The sequence below is a fragment of the Passer domesticus genome, chromosome 4 (assembly GCF_036417665.1).
Source record: "Passer domesticus isolate bPasDom1 chromosome 4, bPasDom1.hap1, whole genome shotgun sequence".
Taxonomy (NCBI): Eukaryota; Metazoa; Chordata; class Aves; order Passeriformes; family Passeridae; genus Passer; species Passer domesticus.
Window position 1 is genome coordinate 40,825,349 of NC_087477.1, and position 23,589 is coordinate 40,848,937.

Consider the following 23,589-nt stretch of genomic DNA (forward strand, 5'->3'; position numbering starts at 1 on the left):
GGCTCACGCTTTCGCTAAACCAGCTGCCGTGTCATCGGGGCCGTTTGCAGGCCGTGGGCATCAAGTGGCGCCGCGCCACGCGCTGGGGCCTGGGAGCGCCACTTCGCCTCCTGAGGCGGCGGGGCTCGGGCTCGGCAGGGCCTGGAGCTCTGCGGGGATAACGAGGCTTTTCCACTGTGAAAAATGTGTATCTTGTGACTGGCTTTTCGCAAGTATTAAAGTGAATATTGTTTGTGTTATGTTAGAAAGTTGTGTTGTATTAATTTTCTTAAGTAGTGTGTTAAATATAGTTTTAGGTTATGACATAATGTTATAATAGAAACTATGCTGTGGAAGATACTTTTTTAAGAAAGGACTCACACCAGATAACAGCCACAGGACACCTAAATCTTTCAGAGAAAGAGAAAACTAGAAAACTAACTTCTTCCCACCTCGCTCAGACTGGAAGACGGCATGAGGATTAAGAGGAGAAGTTGACAGTGACCAGACAGAATCCTGTGTTTGAATGGAATTTGTGCATCGTGTATGAGATATATGAATATGCAACAGGCGATTGTTTATAAGGGTTAATCCTCTGTTAATGGGTGTCCTTTTTCGGGCTTGTGTTGCCCAGAAAAAGGTACCCAGATACCTGTTTCTCCTTGTTTTTATTGTCTCATACTGTCCTAATCTCAATTGTTCAAATCTTATTACTCTAATTATATTACTATTTTTTACTATTTTATTACTATTAAACTTTTAAAATTTTACAAACAAGTGATTGGCGTTTTTCAGATCCAGGGCATCTGCAAACATCTTTGACGTTTGCATAGCTACATTGCACAGATAACAGAATTGATGGCATTCCATCCCAAGCCTGCATGTGGGGCTTAAACGGAATGAAGATGAGCTGCTGTTGCTTATGTCACCTGTGCTCGGTGTCAGCGACTGCCACCAGAGGCTGGTCACCCTCACACACCAGTGAGGAGGCTCTTCCAGCAGGGGACAGCGGTGCACAGCAGCGCTTGAAAGTATCCCGGAACCTTTACGGCCTCTTGTCTTCCCAAGATCCAGTATGAGGTGCTGCATGCTTCTGAATCATGCAGAAGACAATTCACCTTATTAAATAATTTAAGAAAATGTCTTACAAACAGTGTTTCGTAGCACTGATTTTCTGATATGTTTGTATTTTTAATAAATTACCTGGAGGATGTATAGTTACTTGCACCATATATCTTTAAAAAACTACTTTGTCACATTCCTTTTCTTGGGAAATAGCCTTCCATGTACAACAAAGAGTGACCAAGAAAAAATTTCCTTTCCAATAGAGAGGACCTGACCACAGGTCATCTTGTACTTTCTGTGGAGATGGAAAGAGCATTGGAGTGGCCTTTTTCCTTCTCTCCTGTAGGAAACTTCTTCACATATTAATACAATATATAGTATAATTCCCTGTGTAGTAGTCTTTGAGCCAAGGAAATATTTAAGAACTTTTGATAATTCTGATTTGAGGAAAACTCCATTTTCATTTAGACTTAGTAGGGGCATATGCAATATCTTGTGATGAAAAATGCTTTTCAGACTGAATATTTAGTACATGGTTTTTATTTCTGCAACAAATTTATTCTCTTTACAATTGTCCCCTGTGAGCTCTGGATGCAGTTATTTTCTGATACTGTGGAGGGATTGGCAGGTCACTTCAACCCAGCTGTCAGGATGGGTTCTAAATATAGCCCAAAGTGTTTCTGCTGGGGTAAAAATTGTAAATTTCAGATTATTTTACTTTAAGTCTGTTCTCCTGATGTAATAGAAGATTTCATAAATAGTTGCTAAGAAGTTAAAACCTAATGAATATTAAAGTCATGTTACTTAAAGCCTTACTCTGCCTTGATTGCATGGACTTCTGCCCTTTGCACATATCATTTAGAAGGGGGCAGACAGCACAAAAAGGTTGAAATCCATCACAAGCAATTTTTCTGGAACTTTTAGTTATTGTCTTACAGAGATGGGAAGACTGGGAAGTGCCATTGTGCCATTGTTTGTGATTTAAATTATCTCTCCGTGTTATTTTAATTCTGTTCTCAGAAACAAATCCCGTTAGAAGAACCTTTGCAGCCTTCTGCCAGTAACCAAGTAGGTAATAAATGAAAACCCACACATCCATATGCAGGAAGCTGGTCAATCACAGGGAATAATTGCCTTTCCCAGCAGCTTGCTTCGAGGTGGGAAAGGCTACATATTTGTTCCTTGCTGCAGTGTGTTTATAGATCATGCTGTGGCTTGGAATAGGAAAATAGCACTGCATAAAGATTTGTGCTATGATAGTTCAGTACTATGTAGGCTCATATCTTAGAGAGGGTAGACCCAGGGGACACTTTGCTCTGAGTCTCTTGTTACTGTAGGAATTTCACCAATGTCTGAGAGGAAATTGGAATTTTGCAGAAAGCAAAAACCCAACAGCATATAATTTAAGCCCACAAGCAGTCTATCCCATTTATTTGAAAGAAGATCCCTCTGAATTTTAGTTTCTAGGGTCTGAGCTCTAAAATCTGTTTTCTTGCAAGTCATCCTTAGCACACATACTTACTCCTTTTGGGGACTGTGAGGTCTCCTTTTGGTACAGCAGGGAATGGGATATTCAGACTGGGGTGTTTGTTAGATATTTCACAGGCTGCCTGCAGTGTCTTGTTTCAAGCATGTGAAATAAGGAACAGACAGGAGTCTCTGCTAGATTTTGAAGCAGAGGTTGTGACTTTTGGAAGAGTAGGTCCATAGGCTGTCAAAAATTCAGACATTGGCCTGCAGGGAAGAGTAACAAAGCAAATTGCTAAGTCTGGAAGCAAACTATGGTAAGAGATGTTTTCAAACTTTTAGGGCCCTAGGATCACCTCTATACCTTGAAAGTTTTTTTTTTTCTTCTTCTCTGTGGGTATAAAGAGACAAATTTTCTTTTTTTCCTGCAACTTTGAATTAATAGTGACAATGAACTGTTTCAGTCTGGAATATGGATTCAACTTACCTATCTATCAGTAATGGGACATGGCAAACACAAAAATGTGGACTTGATCTTGAGGATTGGGAAAGAATATTGACCACAGGAAAGAGTATTTAGGGACCTAAGAGGGCTGCCTTGTGTGACCTGCTGACCATGTGGGTATGCATGCATGCAGTGATAGACTGGGTAATATGATCAGCCTCATGATTTGAGGGTTCTTGTATCAAAGTGCCATCAAGTTCCTAATTGGGACATAGTGCCATTTTATTTTATTTAGCAAAATTGTTATAACTCATGAGTTGAAAAATAAGGGCCAGAGTCAGAGAGGAAATAAAACACCACAAGAAATATGTATGCACAAGCAATTTCTATAAACAGTAATGAAAACGTGTAAGTTACATATAGGTCCTGGTGCAGAAGGTGAATTTAATATTCCTCAAGGCTGTGTCATTGAAGAGACCCTTGGTTCAGCCGTGGTAATACCTGTGTGTTAGCACCTTTCTGTGCTGCTTTCACCTGGCGTGCCTTGCCTGGGAGTGCTGCTGAGCATTGGCTACACCTGTGCTTTGAATCAGGTGCTGGCAATCCTGAAGCTCTCACTTAGGGCCGCAGTACAGCCCTTTGTCCTGGCATCCTGAGATGGAAGTGGTTACTGGGCTTGTTTCAGCTGAGGTCTGTGTAAACCCATTTGGCAGAGGCAGTGTTTGAGGAAGTCCAGTGCCACTAACTTTGTCTGAGGGTGAGTACTACCCTAATCTTATAATTTTACTACCCTAATCTTATAATTTAATAAGTTAAATCCTTATTTTTCCAGTGTGGATTTCCACTATTATGGGCATAAGGGGATTTCCTAGCATATCACTGCTGCCTTGGTATTGCATCTTGATTAAGTTATTGGAAAATCTACATTATGAGCCTGTGCTACCTTTAGTATGACTCCTAGTTGCCTAGGGATTAGTTTCTTTTAGTTGAAAATCAGTATGATTTACCTACAGGGTGAGCACTCCATTAGATTTGGTTCTGCTGTAATGCACAATGTTTTCTAAATGTTTGAGTTATAATTCTGGAACTATGTCAGGTTTATACTTAGGTATAGCTCAGTCTATAAGGAATATGTTATAGTGGGGTTTTTTTATAGTATATTTTCCAGCAATGGAAACAGCAGAGGCTAGGCTAAATCATCTGTATTAAAGTAATCTGTATTAAAGTCAAATAAACTTATTGGGAGGACTTTCTGTGATTATTACGGAAGGAAGTGATTGATAATATTTCAGGTGATCTAAATTTTATTAGTATGTTCTCTCTAATTGTATTGGTATCTGCAAGAAAACCTTTAAAATGTCTTTCTAGCTTTTAGTTTTTTACTTCGGTCCATTTAGAACAAGGAAGAATAGAGGGAAAAGCATGTAGAAGTGAGACTAATTTATTCTTGTATTTCATTTGCATTGCATTTTTGTGTCATGTTCTTCTGCTTATAATTTTCAACTGAAATTTTCAAAGAGCTGTTATGTCTGAGGCCTGTTGCTTCCTAAATTAAGAGCCATAACTCTTGTTTTGCAGGCTGTCTATGACTTTATATATATATAAAAGTCACGAATCTAACATTCCAGCAGTGTATAGTTTCACATAACTGATACTCAAACAAGAACTTTTGTATTCTCAGTTGTAAGATTCCAGCTGAAAGTCAAGCCTAGGAAAAAAATAGACACAAAGATCTATGCTAAACTTGTTAAAGAAGAAAAATTTTAGCTGAACAGTCAAATTGGGAATATGCATCAAAGTGTTTTTCCTGACTAGGAGATGGTATTAGGAATCAGCAAAGCCTTCAATTATTATTGACTTCTCTGTCATGAATATCAAGTGAAGGAATAGTTTGAAGGAGTTGTCAAGCAACATAATGCTGGGAGTAAGCTGGTTATAATAATGTCATTAATTTAGTCTTAAATTAATTTTTTAAATCAAAACCAATCTAAAGATAGTCTGGAATGTTAAATTCTGTCAAGCTGCTGCTTATAAGAGAGTGACTTCTTTAAAACATGAGATTACTAGTAGGTTGAAGCTGATCTGAAAAGGTGATATTTTAAAAAAATTGTATTCCACAACTTAGCATGCTGCTTCTAAGGGCTGCCTTTATTGTTCTTAACACTAAGGATTGATTTTAATTGTCTAAAGCAATAAGAATGTGAGCTAAAACGGTTGTCCAGATGGAACTTTGTGATTTATTCCTTCACTAAAAGCACAGCAGAAATGTAAATGAAGGAAAATACTGCAGGTAACTGTTCCAAAGCTTTGAATAAAGTTCCTCATCCTGAAGTGAGAAGCCCTATCTTTTCCCTTTGAAGGAACACAGACTTCTATTTTACTTATTTAAGATTCTTTTTACCTACTTAGGATTTTTTTTTACTTATTTAGGATTGATTTAGGAGTTAGCTAGTTATTTACAAAACATTTTGTGTATTGCTTGCCTTCAAATGTATACACCTATACATTGTGTTATGTTTAACCCAGGCAGGCTTGAAGAACACCTGATGCTGAAACCTTTGTCCTGCTGAATATAATGATTTCACTCTGGAACATAAATTTTTCTTTCTTTAATTGCATAGTTGCACTGCTGTCTTCATCTTCACACAGCGCCTGTAGCATTCAAAGCAAAATCTGCTTTATGTTGCGCTTTTTAGTAATAAGTGACAAGAATGTTTATGATGTGTCTGGCTTTTTTTCCCCTCTGTACTGTATTTATGCCATACCTATGTGCTTGGTAACTTTTCTTACAGTGAAATAAAAAATGTAAACATCACTTCTTCCTGAGAATGAAAAGAGGGTGTCAGCACCCTTGAAATTAAACATCCATCTCACAATTTGATGCAGTCTTGGGCTTTATGTTTGTTTTTTTTTTTTTCTGGTTTTGTTTTGTTGTTGTTTAGTTTTGTGGGTTTTTTCTTTTCCTGCAGACTCATTGCTTTTGCATCCAGATTATGATTTCTCCATGGACCTGGTAAAGATAGAGTGTTAGTCACAGGCATTAACTGAGAGCTTGCAGGTGGAGCCAGATTGTGACAACGGGGTGAAATGAAAGCCTTTAAGTTTAAAACAGGCTAGAACATACAGAAGCAATGCAAACATATTTTCTGTTTTGTTACTTTTGTATCTAGTGTCTTGATAGACAGTACTGCCAAAAAATTTCAGTCAAGTGTTTCCTTGTAGGTCATTTATTCTGTCCTTGAGCTTTCTGTGGTGCCATCACTTCATGCTGACTGGTGTGAACTGCTGCCCACCAGTAACCACAGCTGATGTGAAACAGGCTGGTAACTAACCAGAGCCTTTTTATTTCATTATGACCTTCACCTGGGAGTTGTCCCTCCTTTTGAACTTCGCCTGAGTTGTCCCTTGCTCATGGGATGACTTGGTCTGTTGAAGACTCCTGGTGTTTCATACATATTATATCACGGAGTTTGTTTCCCAACTTGTTATTAGGAAAAGTATGAATAATTGTGCTGCCTTGTGGACAGCAGGCATTTTAAAGCCTTGTTGCAGCGTATAAATTATATTAATAGTAGAATACCTATTTTAGTATTACTTTAAAGGTAAGGAAAATAATTAAGTGCTTGGTATTTGGTTTGGTTTTGTTGTTCAAATGGTTTTGTGGGGGAAAGAAGTTGGAGCTTGGGATCTTTTGATTTTATGTGAAGTTTATCCTGTATGTGGGGTTGTTTTTTTTTTAGGGGCATTGAGTTTTTTTGTATGTGGGTGGTTTTTTTTTTTTTTTTTTTTTAACATCACCTCACATTAGATGAAGTTAGATTCTTCCATTGTGGAAGTGAAATTTTCTCTATCGAAACTTTTATTAACTGGTCAATCAGTAACTACTTTGGAACTGAAGTGCTTCAGCAAGTGATTTCATCATCTCAGATTAGATGAAATCCTTCCATTATGGAAGTGAAATTCTCTCTGTAGGAACTTCTATTAACCAATCAGTCAGTAACTGCTTTGGGACTGAGGTGCTTCAGCTTCAGTAGCTGATTAGTAAATTGCAGTCTGGAGCCAGAATGTGAGAAAGAGGTGTTGTGTGCATTGCACATATTGGGGCAATGGCTCATTAAGTTTTAATACACTGGATAATCTTTGAAGTTTGTATTTCCTCTTTGCTTTGTCCAGGATAGCAGCACGTGCAGGGAATTCACAGCAGCACAGGACTGTGTCAAAGGGCTGCTTCTACAGGAACGGTTCAAAGAGAGCTCTGGGGGATTGAGGAAGAGTTTGGGTTTGATTCCCCAAACCATTGCTAAAACAAACCCAAAGGAGGTAGCATGTGTTAGATAACTGCAATAACAACTTTGCCAAAGGGACTTTAGAGACAAACCTTTCCATCTTTGCCATATGTCTTTCTCTTTCCTTTCCAGATGTTAACATTTATAGGCTGGTAGCATAGCTTTCTCTTTGGAAGTATTTTCTTTCTGCTGATGCTCACAGTAGTGGCCAAAAGTAATGGTAATGGCATAAGAATCCATTGCTGGCTTTTGTTCCAGCAATGCTTTTGATCTCTCTTCTGTCGTGTCCTGCTACCGTGTGGATTAAGGCAATGCATGAGTGATGGCACAGGAAGCCTTTTCCACCTGGGTGGGATCTGTAGGAGAAGGGATACTCTACCAAGGCACGAGACAATTCTTGTGTTGTTACTGCATGTAAAGAACAGCCTTTGTGATGGGCCAGGCCTACAGTAGCAGCTATATCTGAAGGCTACATGGCCTCAAAGGCCCACTTTGGATTACGGCTTCCTGTGTTACTGAGGGGGAAATTCAATGACACCTTATTTTGAATAGCTTTGCAGCTGCCTTATGTATAGCTGAAAGAAGTATATCTGTGTATCAATACATTCTCTTTTTCCAATTATGATCTCCTGTGTCATGGTACTAGATGGGAACTGTCTAGTTCAGGAAGCATTTTATTTACTTCTGTATGGGTTATGCAAAGCTTGTTGTTTCTTTTAGGTCCTGTGAGGGAGAGATTTTTACTTCCTCTTGGACTTTTCTTTCTCAAAGCATGTCTGGTTTTCTGTTTTGGTTTTCTGTTTCTTTACAGTCTTTTGAAATATGGACACTTGCTTGTTTGTCTTACTGTGATTATGTTTACTTGGTCTTTCCCAGTCTCCATCTGTTTAATTTTAAATCCATTTTTATTGTTACACACAGAAAACAAACATATACCTCCAGCCAGGATGATTTTACTGTAGCATAAGGAGAAGAAAGTATGAGAATTTTCATTAAAAATATAGTCAGTGTGTCTGCTAACCTCTTAGCAAATACTGAACAAAACTTAGCAGGAACTGAACAAAAATTAATTTGTCTCTTTTTACCAGAATGCTTGAAAGGTTTGCAAATGCATGATAGCAGCTTCGTAAATAATCAGCATATTGTAAATGTATCTTTTAAAGGCCAAGGAATAGCATAAATACTCTTTCAACTTGTGGATAATATAAGACATTTCCAGTTGGATCATGTATAGAGTAATTACTTTTGACAAGTTAATTTTGCAAATGTCCAATTAAGCTATTCATTCATAGCTTATCTCTTCACAGTGTGGCTGTATTCACTTAACTGTTCAGGCTTGAATTTCTATTGTGCATTTAAATATGGATCCAAATTTATGGGATGTGAATTCATTGAAAGGGCAGTTCTTAGTGTTGAGAGTTTAAACCCCCCAAATCACATCCCAAGACTGGCTTTATATCAAGAGGGATGTTAGGCTATATTTTTTTCTTTTTCCTTTCTTTTTCAAGTAGCAGTAAGTGTTAATTACTTGGTTTCTATTTTTCTAAAACTGCTAAGATTTAGAGTCTCACTTTTTCTTTAAACTCACTTTAATTCACAATATAAAGTCAAATTTAGGGGTGTGATTTTTCATGAAGCTACCAAACTCTGCTAAAATCTCAAAGCTGGGACTTCAAAATGAAATATCAAGTATCAAAAGGTAGCTAAGAATTACAAGATGCCGAAGTAACTGTTATGAATGTTACAAAGTAAGTATAATGAGAGTATAGTGAATTGAATCTTTGAGATCCCAGGATGGCACTACGTATTTTCAGATGATAATGGAAGCTGTTGATTTAATACTCTTGACAGAAGTGGAAATAAACCAAGTCAGGAGCTTAGTGTGATTATTCAAAGGGTTCAAAGGCATCTGTAACCTGCTTCAATCAGTCAGGTGTTTGGATTTGGGAATGAACTAAAAAAGTGCATTAAAGATGGACATGGGCTTCTAGAAGCTTGTAAAAAAAGAACCTTAAAAAATTAATATCTAATGCTTATCCTCTGAGTGAACAGAGCAGGATTAGGGAACAGCTGCATGATTAATCAAACTAGAGTTTATACCAAACTGTAAACTTGAGGGACCAAATTTACTAGGCAGGTGATTTACACAACCTGCCTGGCATTAGTGAGGCAAATTTAACAAGTTGTATGATAGTGGTGGCAGACAGTGTTTCTTCTCTGCCATCCATCCTGTTTTTCACTTGCACAGAAATGTCTCTAGTAGTAGTAATGGAACTAGGTTGGAACATAGCTGGACCTTTATAGTTCTTTGCTGCTACACAGAAATCTGTAGGTTGCTATTCTAAATCCATCTGAGGGGTGATAGAGAGAAGCAGGACCATTGTAGTAATGATGAAAACCTGGAATGATTGCACTGGACTTCCCCTGCAATGGCTGGAAGTCACTAACATGACATGGAGGGCAGGCCAAGCTAGGCCAGAAAAGCACTTACTGGGATAGAAAGCTGAAAACTCTTATTATTACTTGGATGTTTAGGGCGGATGGATGAGCCCAGCAGATTTCATCACCAATCTTCATTACTGCCACTGCCACCCAAAAATGCAATCTGTAAACAGCAGCAGTTCTTTTTCCCAGCCTCTGTGTAGCTTTCTCAAAAACTCTGGAGAAGACCTTCCACTATAACTTACCAAGTAATTCAAGATGCCAAGAAGTGCTGTCTCCTCTAAGATGTCTGAGTCTATCTGACACACTGCTTTTTAAGTACCGTTGACTTAGGTTTCCTAAACAAGGCTTGTCTAATGCTATTAATCTACTTGCTTATTAAAAAATAAATTAAAAAAAAAACAACTTGACCATCAGTATTTGTCCATTGGGCTATTTCTCTGAGATTAATTCTGTAAGACATAGCTGAAAATCACTTTATATATTGGTTTTCATATCCCACTGTGGAATTATCTAGAGGATAACAGTAAAATAAATCTTCCACCCAGATGTTATAGAATTTTTTCTAATTTTTTTTTTTTTTTTAGCACAGTTACACTAGATCTGGATATCTGGATTCAGGCTCACATTGTTTCCAGTGGCCTTGATTTCAGAGGCAATAGCATTGACAGTGCAGAAGAAATATATTGGGGGTCTGGCGAAGGGCCTTCAGAAAAGCACTAAATCTATGAGGATTTTCCAGTTAGGGAAGCCTGTTCAGGTATTGCAGTTGTAAGCAGATTGTCACAAAGTTGGTGTGAGAAAGATGAAGAGGGGTATGGTTTTGACTGAAGAAATATAACATTCTTCTTCTTCCTTTGAAAGTTGATAATCCGGGACTCCAGAGAAACTGGCCGAGTCCTATTGCAGAAATGGAACTTATGCTGCTTCTCAACAGTCCTCTGTGCTAGTGAAGTGTGGATGTAGCTGAATGTTTTCTTCCCATAATCAGCGGCAGTAAACAGAGCTGTGATGCAGTTGAAGCTAGGTGAATGTAGTCAGGGTTGGGATTCAGTCCAGAAAGTTTGTTTATTGGGTAGAGAGTTTTATAAATGGACTGCATCTGCTCTGCTGCCTGAAAGTAAGCAGGTGAATGCAGTGCCTGATGTCCTATGGCTTGGGCTGTTCCTGCTTGGACTTGCCTCAGGAATTACTACTGATATAGCACTGTAATTGGGTATTGTATGTTGCATATTTGGTTCTGATTTGATTTTTGCATATTTTTATTTTGGTCAAGATTCAAAGATGTTTTAACCATCAGTTTCACAGTTTGTCCACGTTTCATAAGTACTTCATTAGTAAATGTTAGAACTCTCATTGTACTTCTTATCTCATGTCACTGTGCTAGCACTAGAAATCTTCATTTCATTGTTATATATTTATTAGCATAGGCAAACACCCAGGTCTGGATTCATTGTCCAAGTAATAAGTAGTAAAATTATTTAAATACAGGAAAAATACCACTCTAGGGAATTAAAGTAGGGGGGAGGGGAGTCTAATTTACATATTGGGACAAGTCAGGGTTAGCCAAACTGTGACTGACAACCCATTCAACCAGGTTGGAATGGAAATAGAGAGAAAATACAGTCAGCAGAGGAAATGTGGTTTATTGAAATGTGTATGTGTCTGTGGGCCTTTAGGGAAATTCCTTATGAGAGAGGAAGTGAGTGCTCTGTCTTTTCTTCCCTTTTCATGCAAGAGAACAATGAATAGTCAGATCCACAGTCTGACCCAATCTGAATGCAGTCACCAGATGAGTCTCTGGTGGGTAACAGAAACATTGTCACCTGTGCCACAGCCCCTGGGGAGGTGGCCTTTGCTGTATCAGCCCTGTTGTCCCCCTGTGTGCCAGGTGTGACACCACTGCCCTGCAGCAGGGCACGGGGCACGTGTCTGTGCTTTGCTGTATTGGCACAGGCCATGGCACGGGGCAGGTTTGTGCTGGGGCTGGCTGAGATACAGCCGTGGTTTTGCCATCCTGTCCAGGATTCCAGTTGTGCTGCTTCTATGTATGCTCCAGTAGTAGAATTAAGCCATTAATTTATTCTGTGCCTCACTCTGATCCCTTAAATTGGTGAGACTTAGGTGTAAATTACTACTCTTTATGAATATGTTATTTGACCCTGTCCTTCAAAAAAGTAGATGAGTTTCATATGCTGATAATAGTATTGGACTAGAATTGTTGCCTCATTCCACAATTTATCTCAAAAATGGATGAAAAAATATTTCTGGAGCAAACCTTCAGTCTTTTCAACCCTGGATAATTCCTTGCACAGAGACTTCACACTCAGAGACTATTTAATCAAGTGGACACATGTATCTTGAAACATTCAATAAAACTGTGCTTAAAATGTAGCAAAATTTAACATCAAAGTTGCTAGATTTGTTGTGTGTAGTTGCCTGAAACTTTGTACCATTCATCCTGCTGGAGCCTGTAGGAATCCTGTTGTTTTTTAGTTCTTACTGAAAGGTAGATAACAAAATTGCAGTAAGAAATTAATCAGTGCAGTGGTGCAATAGCCTTTTTTATAGAGACACCCCAGAGACTTCTTGCCTGTGTGCAATGCTTCAAATAATTATTATTTATTACCAAAGTATTTGCACCATCTGCCCCCATACTTATTAGCATGACTGTGCCCTGTCCATTAATAACCCTTTTCCTTCACTCCTGCTTCTCTGCCACCTCCTCCTTCCATGAATAAATGCTAGAGCTGCTAAATCATGTGTGAGGCATGAACAAATTCTTAAACGCTTTGAGAAGGGAGTCAGATTATCTGCTGGATGTAGTGATTTACTTGACAAATGCACCCAGGGAAGGCTAAGGCATACAAATAATGCTGTGTTCTTGCTTTGTCACTTTTGAAGTTTCTTTCTTAACTTCCTTTATTTCAGTCCCTAAGTACAATTAGTAAGTGCATGTAAGTGTCAGGTGCCAGATGTTGTATGTGTCTTTCTAGAACTTACATAGCTTTTCAAATTTTTTGAACAAGAAATAAAATATAGTATACTGCCTAAGTTGACCAGTCTGATATATTGCTTCTCAGCCACAGTATGCATATGTTTAGTTTGGCATGAATATTCTCAGGCCTTTACTAGCCCTCGAGAAATCTCATAGTGGATTGTACTCCCTAAGTTATTGCTTCATTTTTTTGTATTATTTTTTCCCCCTCCCAAATTCTGGTACTTTCTACAATTTTTTTAATCCAATAGACTTTATTTCAGTTAAAACTAGGTATGTTTTTTTTAGTCCTCAAACCTAGTGGTTCTCCTTGCTACAGCTTTCAGTGAGTGAATGAATACTTGTACTACCCCAGGCCAAAAAGTGGAGATGGGCTAAAATGTGTAACAGATAAATTCTGCAAAACACTTTAAATAGGAAAAAGAGTATGCCAAAAATCAAAAGATACTGTTGAATGACCTGAAGTCATCTGTGTCTGATGGTGCTCCTGACAGCTGTTTGTCTAGCTTGTTCTCAAGGGCCTCTGGTAGTAAGTATTTCCTACATTTTTTAGTCCTTCACTATCTTCACTAAGGCAAAATTTTGTTTACCACAAACTCTTTTTTCCCCCCTGTGATTAAGACAACTTCTTGTAGTCCTGTTCATAGTGGGTAGGCAGAAAAAATGAATCCTTTCTTCTTTGCAGCAGTCCTGTATAATCCAGTAAGACTCTCACTAGTACATTTCCATTGATCTCTTCAAGCTAAATAGTCCTGTGTCTGTCTGTCTTCATGTCTGCTATTTTCAGGTTCCTGATTTCTGTTCTTCTCTGAACTCTCTTCATGTGGTCCAGGTTTTTCTTGAAATGTCGTACCTTGATGGGAATTTTGGCTTAACTGGTGCTGAATAGAGATACTTCACTGTTCTTTCAGCTAATATTTATGGCTATAAATGACATAAACATCTATGTTTATTTTATGGTAGTAAAACAAAGAAACAATTGTTAAATTAGTATTTGAGATCCAATGTAACTACCAGATTCTCCCAACAGAAGTGATACCTAGCAAGATGTCCTCCACTGTGTGCTTTGAGCAGTTAATTATTCCTACCTAAGTGTATAAACCTGCAGTATAAACACTTTCAAATTGCTATTAGAAGTTATGTAGGTTTTCTGAATGGGCTAATTGTTCTGCTTGAGAGAAGGCAGATTCTTTTAATTTCCATGTAAGAGAAATACTTGCAATACAGCTATAATTTTAATGATGGCAATTAAAGAAGAGATGGTGAGCCAAGCTTCTCTAGGGATTTTTCCTGGTATTTAAGTCAAATGGACTTTTCAGTAGTACATTAGGATTTCTCTTTTGAGTAGTATGCTTTTTCTTTTTTTACCCCCCAATACTTTAAAATACTTGAACGAGGAGACTTGTGTTGAAAATCTGTGCGAGCTTACAATGGGCTCACAGGCAGCAGTAGTGACTGCAATATTTCCTGGAGCAGCCGCAATATGGTTTGTCCTCTCAGGTTCAAAACTGTCTGTTAGAATTTCAGAAGCAAATAGAATTTCAGGGATGTAATGACCTTTTCAACTCATTTTTTTCTGCCATTTCATTTTCACAATGTTCCCTTATAGGATTGAAATACAAGTGTAGATTTGAGTGTTAGAAAATGTATGTATTTAAAAAGCTGGTTTTAGAGATAATAAATTCTTTTATGGAAAACAAGAGAGGGATGAAAATGATTACAAGGTTTTTGTAGCCCACCTGGCTGGGGCACTTGAACTGCATTTGATAAATAGATCGTAAGGCCTCTTGTGCCCAAAATGCTTGGGAAACCATTACAGTGAAACCTTGGTTGATTTGATGGGAAGCATATGACCTCCTCTCACATCATAGCATACATAGATTTTGTTCAGAGGCTTGACTTTTAAAAGAGCAGCAGCAGGTTTTTAAATCCTCTAAGCAGTGAATTAAAAAAAAAAAAAAAAAGACCAGCACTACAAGCAAACAGCAGCACTGAAGAGAAAAGTCTGAAGTGGTTGCAGTTGTCGCAAGAGTCTGGGAATTGTCCAAAACCTAAAGCACTTTTTCCTCTCTCAGGAACTTGGGTGTTTCCATCAGCATATTTCATCAATAAAAGATGTTAATTTGAGACCTCCATAGGGACCAAGATGTCTGACATATTGTCTTGCACTGTCCAGCTGATCTCCAATCTGAGGAGGTGTTGCAGGCTCAAGAGACAATGATGTAGATTATTAATCTTTTATTATGATTGTGGTGCCATGGATTTTGTGAAAAAGAACGATAGCTGTTGTAAAATTCAGTGACAGATTTGCATATATTATTGCATAATTGCAAAAATAAAGATTGAGGTGAGATACAACAAATTGTCCTACTAATGGTTTTTAAAGCACCATCTGTGGCCTGATACTTCTGGCTCTCTAAAAGTGGTATTGTTCAGAAATCTGTTGTGTGGCATACAGGTGGCTCATTCTATGCTTGCCTGCCATCAGAAGTAGCCTGTGTTGGAGAGGATACCTCCACAATGAAAGACAATGGTATTTATCATATTTTTGGAGCAGAAGCACTCCCCACAGGCTATAACATGGCGTTTTGTTTTGGTTGTCAATTTCCCCCAAGACCAAGTTTCCTGAAAAGGATGAACAATAAGCCAAATGCTCATTATTTGGCTTCATGTATTTGAGCACAACAGAGCATCTGATATAATTGATTCAATTCCACTAAGTAGCATATGATCGTGTTGTTATTTTAGGTGCACTGTACAGGGAAAACAGCAGGAAGAAAAACACTCTAGTGTCATGTCCTTGTCTAGTGACCTTCAAAGCTGACTGCTCTGTGTTACTGCATCTTAACTCAAAAAAACCCAACAATAGAGTAATCAGGCACAGATAACACCCCTCTCCACTAAACCCCCCAAAACAAACAACCCCCCCTCCCCAAGCCTCAATCCCTTAAGAGTGAGTCTTGAGTGCCCTGAATACATTAGTGAAAGTTGATGTCGAGTAATCCATATTTAATTTGTATACTTTTCTCCTCTCAGCTCCTTCTGCTAGCTGTCACTCCTTTATTGGGCCCACATCAGCATAAATTAAATTGCCTACTCTCTGCCATTTTTACAAACAGAACCATAAAGGGTGGTAGCAGAGTAGGGGGGAAATAAATTCTATTCCAGGGAATTCAGAGGAGTTCTTAGCATTTGGCCAGTTATCTTTAAAGGGCATGGTTTAGAGTGAGTTTGCAGTCAGTAGTTGTCTTTCCTGTGCTAGTGAGAAATATAAGTTTTGCTGTCAGCACCTTAAATTATCACGTGCCCCCACGGGAAGCCTATCACTGGGAAGACAGAGACTAGCACATGGGGAAAGCAAACAAAAAATGTTAATTTTACTGTGTTGCTGTGCAGTGGCAGGACTTGGCAGTCAAGCTGGCATCCTGTTGTACTTCAATGTGTTATTTCACATGCACTGGGGTGCCAGGCTGGAAAGTGTGATTAGAACATAGGGGCATGGTGTGGTCAGAGCAGAACCTGGAATTAGTGTGTGGTACATTGTGGCACATGACTAGATCCCAGATCTCAGTAGTTCTCAGTTTTGACATTTGCTGTGGCTTTCCCTTAGAAAAGCACTCCTTGCTTCTATTGATATCTCATTTATTACTTCTGGGCATTAATCTGAAGTATTAACTACAACCGTATTTCTGTCGTATGTTAATGAAATGGCATTTTATAGCTATTAGTAGAAGATGAGTATTGATATGAGCTTTGAAAAAGTTTCTTCCAATTTGGATAGATTTTCTAATTCACAAGGAATGCATAAAAAAAAAAAAAAACAACAACATGAAAAAAGCTCATGTAGTATTTGCCCAGAGCCCATCACCAAACATTTGAAAACTACTTTTAAGATATTTCATTGACACTAGTTAGAATTCATGTTTGGTAGTGCTGGTCAGTTAGAACCTGGTTACTGAATAACTAGATTCTCTCCCCTTCCCCCAGTGAATTCTGACAGTAAACCCTGAGATCTATAAAAAGAAGGATTTTAGTAGAAGGTATTTTTCACCTATATAATTTGAACCCCGTTGTACTACTTGCAACACCTTTCCTTCAGCCACAAAAGCTAACCCTGTATTACTTTTATTTTGAAAATATTTCGATTTCACTGCTTTCTGCCCTCAAGTTGCACTTTGACTTGTTTATGATAAAGCTTGTTTCAATAGTTTCTGAAATTAGTATGCTTTTAAAAATGATGGATGATATTGAAGTCTATATCAAAAGCTGCTAGAAAAGGTTAAGGATTTGCAAAAGCAGGGTGAAATGTCTTACAGAAATCTTTATTGCTGATAACCTTAGTTCATTGCAGAATTAACTGTAGAAACTATAGAAAATAGCATTAAATCCTACAAGGATAAGCAGTAAGTGCTGGAGATTCTGTATCGTATAATAATTTGTCTTTAATCTTAAGATGTGGTTTATCTTATTTCAAGTGTTTTTGCATTGCTTCACTTCATGTCTTTTGCTATAGGCTTGATTCAAAACCCTTTAAAGTCAATGAGAAGATAATATTTCACCTTGACATCAGTTGGCTTTGTATCCAGTACTGTGACTCATGAAGCTCTGTGGAGTTCTTATTATACTTGACTGATAATATTGTGACCCTTGAAGTAACCAGGAATTTAAACAGATTTAAAAAAATAAAACTTGTCTCAGCTTGCTCACAATAAAAAAAAAAAAATCCATATTGTTTTCTAAGTGTTTTGCATTGCTTTATAAAGATGTTCTTTGGGCATGATTTGTACTACTGTGGATAATAGAAATGCAGTATCAGGCAGCATTTCAGTACCTGCCTGTGTTATTTTATGTGAAGATCAAATCTGTAGCTCACTTGTCGAGGCTTGTTTTTGATTTTGGCTTTTTTTTTTAACTGTCTGTAAATCAAGCAAAATAAAAAAATGTTTGAAGGAGAAAGAAGACTTGGAAATACTCAAATGTATTTGAGGCCTCTCTTCAGACCCATTCTGTCATGTTCAGGAATGGTTCTTTCATAGGCACCTCCCTAGTGCGTGGCTCCTGTGCCTGAGAGTGTTCTGACATCCAACACATTCCTGAGGAAAGCAAGAAATTATTTTATTGGAGGAATGTCACTCACCATCAGATGAAGCTTGAGGGCACTATCAACCTGGCTTTATATGCAAAGGGAAAATGAATGAAAACCAGGCTGTGGCAACATTCCTACTAACTTCAAGAATTTGTTATTCTTGGTTTCCACAGCAGAGCAGGTTTTGTTTCTTCATGTTTTCTCTTGTAATATTGGTGGTGAAAAATGCTGGTGAGATATGTGCCTCCAGTCTATTATCTGGTGTTTTTTGGGTTTTGGTGTGGTTGGTTTGGGTCTTTTTATTTGTTTGGTGGAGTTTTTCCCCTTTGGTTGGTTTTTTTAGGTTTTGTTTTGTTGTTTGTTGGGGTTTTTCATTGTTTGGGATTTTTAAAATTTTGATTGGTGGTGCTTCAAGATCTCATCAGCTGTGATTCAAGCACTAGCATAATCTCATTATTCAATTAGAAGTATTTTAGCAATTGCAGTGATGGATACAGTGGGTCACTGACCTTTGCTGCAGCTGGCATGTGAGGTACACCTGAAGAAAGTGAAAGCTCCTCTACTTTCTTACTTCTTTTGGAGAGATGTTGTGAGCTACCTCATGAAGTGTTTTGTATACCCTCTAAATCTATGCATCAATTCAGCTTTCAATCTGTGGTCCTGGCCACAATCTGGCTGTTTCCCTTCTAAGCCAGTGTATAATACTTGCACCAAGCTCTTCCTTGGTTCTTTGAAGAAAAAATTAGCTTCACCTTGCTTGCTTGAATGAGAAGGTGGTGTTTCAGTCGTACAAAGGAATGTTTGCCATGTGGGGTAATGGTTTAACTTGACCAGCTCTTCAGAAATAAGCAAAGAGTTGTTTTGGACAGGTAGCTACTAAGATGACTTTACAATCCTGAACACAAAGCTGTCTCTGGAGTGCATCTCACCAGCTGCCTGGAAGAACAAGGTTTCTTGTTATGAATACTGTAGTAATTTGAGGGAAACCATAGGATTTTCTTTGTTCCTTTGGCATGAAAAGGAACCTGTTGTTCTAACAGTTGCTTTGTTTAACTAGGAGGAGAGTTGGACTGGAGAGATGCTGAAGTTTCTGCCTGTGTTAGAATTTCATGACAGTATTATGTAAGCAGTCATATCTCTCCTGAGCTGTCAGTAGCTTAGAGTCTTCTACTTTGATTAGACCTGTGACTAAAAAAAATTACCATAATCCACTGACAGGCACGAAGAAAGCCATAATAAGACTGATAACAATGTGTCAGTTAAGAGGCTATTATATTTTACTGCCTTACTACAGCAGACTAAAAAACCATTCAAACTTACTATTGATATAACTAAAGCCTTTTAAAAATCTGCTGTCTGCCCTAGACTTAATAATACTTATTATGCCTGTGGGAGAAAGAATTAAAATATGTACCTGTTTACATGAGTGCTTAGATGTTGACAGTTTGACTGCAGGCATAGTGTGTAGCTACAAATAGAGGGCCTTGGGTTTTCCTTCTCAGAGTCAGAAACTTACAGATCTGGGCTAGAAGGGAATCACAGAAAGAGGACTGTGGCTTTGAAATGTTTTGCAATGACAGCTCAGACCTGCAAATCCCTTTTTGTGGTAACTTCACAGGATATTATAAATGTAGGAAGAGTAACATGCTCCCTATTTCAATCTTTACTCCATTTTCCTGTCATCCCCCGCAGAAAAAATTTTTCAGAGTAAGTCAGTACAGCTTTTGGAGGCCTTATGCTGGTTGAACTTTTGCTATAATGCCTTTTTAAGAAAGGTGTTTCAGTTGGAGATATTTGGCCTGTTACATCTAACAGTCAGATAGAAGCTTGGTGTTGACAAAAAGGTTGGTGGTATTAGTGTCTGCACTTTGGGTACAAGGTGGCTGACTGGGAAATGTGTTGATCCTCTAGCATAACTTTGGCAGCTTTAGGACACAAATTTGTGGCATGCTTTTCCTCACGTCCAGTTGGAATCTCCAAATCTGCAGACTGGGGTCAAGACAGTTTGTTACTTCATCTGCTGCTGTCAAGGAGAATTTGACTCCATTGGCATTGTATTTCTTTTAGCAATCCTTTATTGAACTACAGAAGCCCAGCTCCCTCACTTGATTCTTAGGAATCATGTTCTCTAAGGCCACAACCATCTTAATGATCCTCCTCTGGATGTTCTCAAATTCTCCAAATCTACCTGGAAATGGGCACAGATTCTTTGCCAACAGCATGTAGAGGAGGGTAACAACTCCCATTGTTTTGTCAGTACAGTCAAGTGTTCAGTTTGCCTTGGTCATTATGAGTGAACATTTGTAGCTCTGTTCAGGGTGGTGTCTGCTGTATCTCACAGATCCTTTTCTTCCGAGCTGGAGCTTATCCATATGCTTCCCAGTGTGGGTTTGCTCTGCCCCAGGTGCAAAACTTTGCACTGTTCTGGAAGCTCATTCTTATTGCCCAGGTGTCATTAAACAACACAGATCTCAGTATCAATCACTGACAAACATTTCTCACTTTGGACTGCCAGCCATTGAGCAGTTGGTGCCCAGCTGTATGCTTTGAGCCCAGCAGTCCAGCCTATTTTCAGCCTACCTAGGAGTCTGTTCTTCCAGCCCGTACTTGTTCGCTTCCAAAAACTTTACTAAACTCCAGCGAGATTATTTTTGCCACTCTCTACAGGTAGTTAGTCTGTAGGTTGGCTAAGTGTGGCTTAAGCTTAATAATTCAGTGCTGCTTTTCCTGTTTACCTTCCTTTGGGATGTGTGTGTTTGGAAATGTATTCAAAGAGGAGGTACTCCATAATTTCCAGGACTTCAGATGAGATTGTTCTTTGGATTCTGCTCCTTACTTTTTTAAAGGATTGGCATAGCACACTTTTAAAACAGATGTTTTATCAATGGCCTGATCACAATAAATTTTCATAAATTATTATAACAGTGTTGTTATCAGATTGGCTGGCTCAGCTGCCTCAGGGCTTCAGGTTCTGTAGGACTCTGTGAATTTGAAAAAAACCTGCTTCTCAAGTAGTCATAGGCTGTTATGGAGATAGCAGATCTTCAGCAGCTCTTGCATGTCCATTGCTACATTCTAAAGGATTTATGATGCAAAACCCAAAAAACTGCCTGTGATTCTAAAATATGGTCAATTTAGATTAGATGTAATGAAGCAGTTTTTTACAATGATGGTGGTAAAACATGGAAATACGTTGCCCAGAGGTGATGGATTCCCCAGGCCCTTCCGTGCAAAGCCATACTGTGATTCTGTGAAACTCATATAAGAGATGTAGGATGTAGGAAACTGAAAAGTGACACTTGAGATTTTTTCCCTTAATATTTTTTTTCTTTTACTCATCTATTTAGAAAACAGTTTCAAAATTGACAAGCAGGTTGCATTCTCTGTGGGCTGGTTTGTTAAAGTTCTTTTGCTTTCTCTGTGTTGTTTACTAGGTTCCTTTTTTCAGTCAAGAGTTAGCAGACTGTTAGTTGAGATTCTACTTTCTCTCTGGTTTTTAATGCATGCACACACAAGCATGCAGAGTAATAGTGAGGCTCACACAGAGAGAGAATTAATAAGGATCAACAACTGATATTTCCTTTAAGTGTATTGTCACGGCTCTTATGTAGAATGCACTGAATTCTTGTCTTGTACTTTCTGAATCCTTGTTTTGTTCCCCTCTCAAAACCACCATAATTCATAGCCATAATCTCCAAAAACTTCCCCCTTATTAGTCCTCTGTCTTCTAGAAATCTCAGAACAGAAATTCACATGCTTTACTTTTGTGTCTTGTCATCATCCAGGTTCTACAACTTCCATGATGAAACTAAAGTCTTGTCCTGTCTGATCTTTGCTTGGGCCTGTATGTTCACCTTTTGAAGCTCAGTGTAGCTGAAACAGAGCCCTTAGCCTTCCAGGCCATTCTCATAGCTTTGTCTTGTACACCTTGATTATACCAACAACACTTCTAGCTTTGGCAATGCAGGTTTGATCCACTTCTGTCAGTGATAATTGCTGCTCTAAAGAGAATTTCCTTAGCTCACAGTTTGACCTCTGTCACTTCTTTCCTTGACTTCATCAGCTAGCTCCACCTAACCTGTCACATTAAATGTAGGATGTTTTTCTTTTGTTTTCAAGGCTCTTTATTCTCTCCTACATATCTCATCTCCTGCATTATTAAAACATTTATTTCTGCCTTTGGTTGCTAATCTCCACAAACCATTTAAGTCTGACATTTTTTTTAATGCTATCATTCTGTGATTTCATGAGCAGATGCAGAACTGCCTGCAAACTCCCGCTAAAGACTTTCTAAAAAGTTTATTTCTGGTGCCTGCAAAAGTTACCTACCACGCAAGCAGCTGGGTTATGCCAAGACCACTGCTATTCCACTGTTTCCTTGTGGTTTACCCTTTTGCCCTCTGCTATCTCTCATTCAAGCTGTGATAGTGGACCAATGTTTCCTTCTTCATCTTTATTCATGCAGTGTTTAAGAGAATAGCCTTGGCTGCAGATGCACCATGGTAACTGTAGCTGTTAGGGACAGCATTTACGGCTACAGCTTCCCTTTCCATCCATAAGCTGCCACTTTGTGTGTTTGCAAACCTCCTAGAGGATACAGGCTGCAGAAGAGAAGTTCACCTGAGTGTTTTTTCTCTCTTCTTATTCCAGCAGTGGCTGTAGCTGAGAAGCATCCTGTGCACAACTTGGGCTCCTCATTAGGAGCTTTGCTACAGCATGGTCTTCAAACAGGTCAGATTGCTGGAAAAACTTAGAGATTACTTTTACAATGACTCCCACTGAAAGAAACACAATTCACTTGTACCTATTGCATTTTGGGCTTTATCTTTTATTTGCAAGGCAGCACTTTAACATCTCTGTTTCTATAAATGAGCCCAAATGAGAAACAGATAATGATTTTGGATGTGGCGTCAGTCAGCACTATCCCATTTTGCAGTCCACATGAGAAAGTGCAAGTGTGGCAGATGTGCCACTTAGTGAAGCACTACGAGATGGAGCACTTCCAGAATGCTTGTTCCTTAGCTGTTATCTTCTCATGCTCTGCTGAAAGCTCAGAATGTTAGAAATGTCAGATGCCTTGATTTCATGGCTGTGCACAGTGGGAGCTCAGAGCCACGCAGTAGAGCCTTATTGGAAGCACAGAAAATTTGAGGCAGTCCTCGTTTCCTCCATGTGCAGCTCTTTAAAGGTGGGACTCTTATGAAAACATGATGGATTTTCACCAAGCCTGTGATAATGTGAGTTTTGTACCAGATAGGTGTTACTTTTTTGTCTAGATAGACTGCTGGTGGAAGAAGCCAACACTTACTTGATATGCTTTAATATTTTCCCATTTCTCTGGTGTATGCTGCTTGCTATTTTAGATTCTGAATCCTCTGAAGCACTGATAGAATCTCTGGAAATTATCCCCTGGACAATGTGTGCAATTGTAATTCAAATGAAATAATGAAAATAATAAGAAGACTTGATATATTCTGACTATATGTAATGCAGTAGACAATAGCTTGATATGTTTGTTACATTTAGATCTTTGTGCAAATTAAAGATTTTATTTTTTCTGTAGTGGGCTGCATTTTGCTTTAGCTGTATTTGGAATTTCACATGTATCAAAGCTTAATGTGAACAAATTACAATGTTTTCAATGCAGTGCAATTTGCAATTCTCTTTATTTTTTTCTCCATGGTCTTTTCCTTTGTTCCTCTGAATGAGGGTATTTTTTTCTTTCTCTCTCACTGATTACTTTTGGATCCAAGTATGAACATTCTTTCTTTTTTCCTTTTTAAATGAAAGTACCTGAACTTACCTGGGTCTTTTGTACGCA

At 38.4% G+C, this 23,589-nt stretch overlaps 1 long non-coding RNA gene across 1 annotated transcript; it reads left to right on the top strand.

Moving 5' to 3' along the window:
- Window positions 1–23,589, top strand: LOC135299039 (uncharacterized). The gene is made up of 2 exons (XR_010361068.1): window positions 1–3,713; window positions 22,419–23,589. It is a non-coding gene; the product is annotated as an uncharacterized LOC135299039 (long non-coding RNA).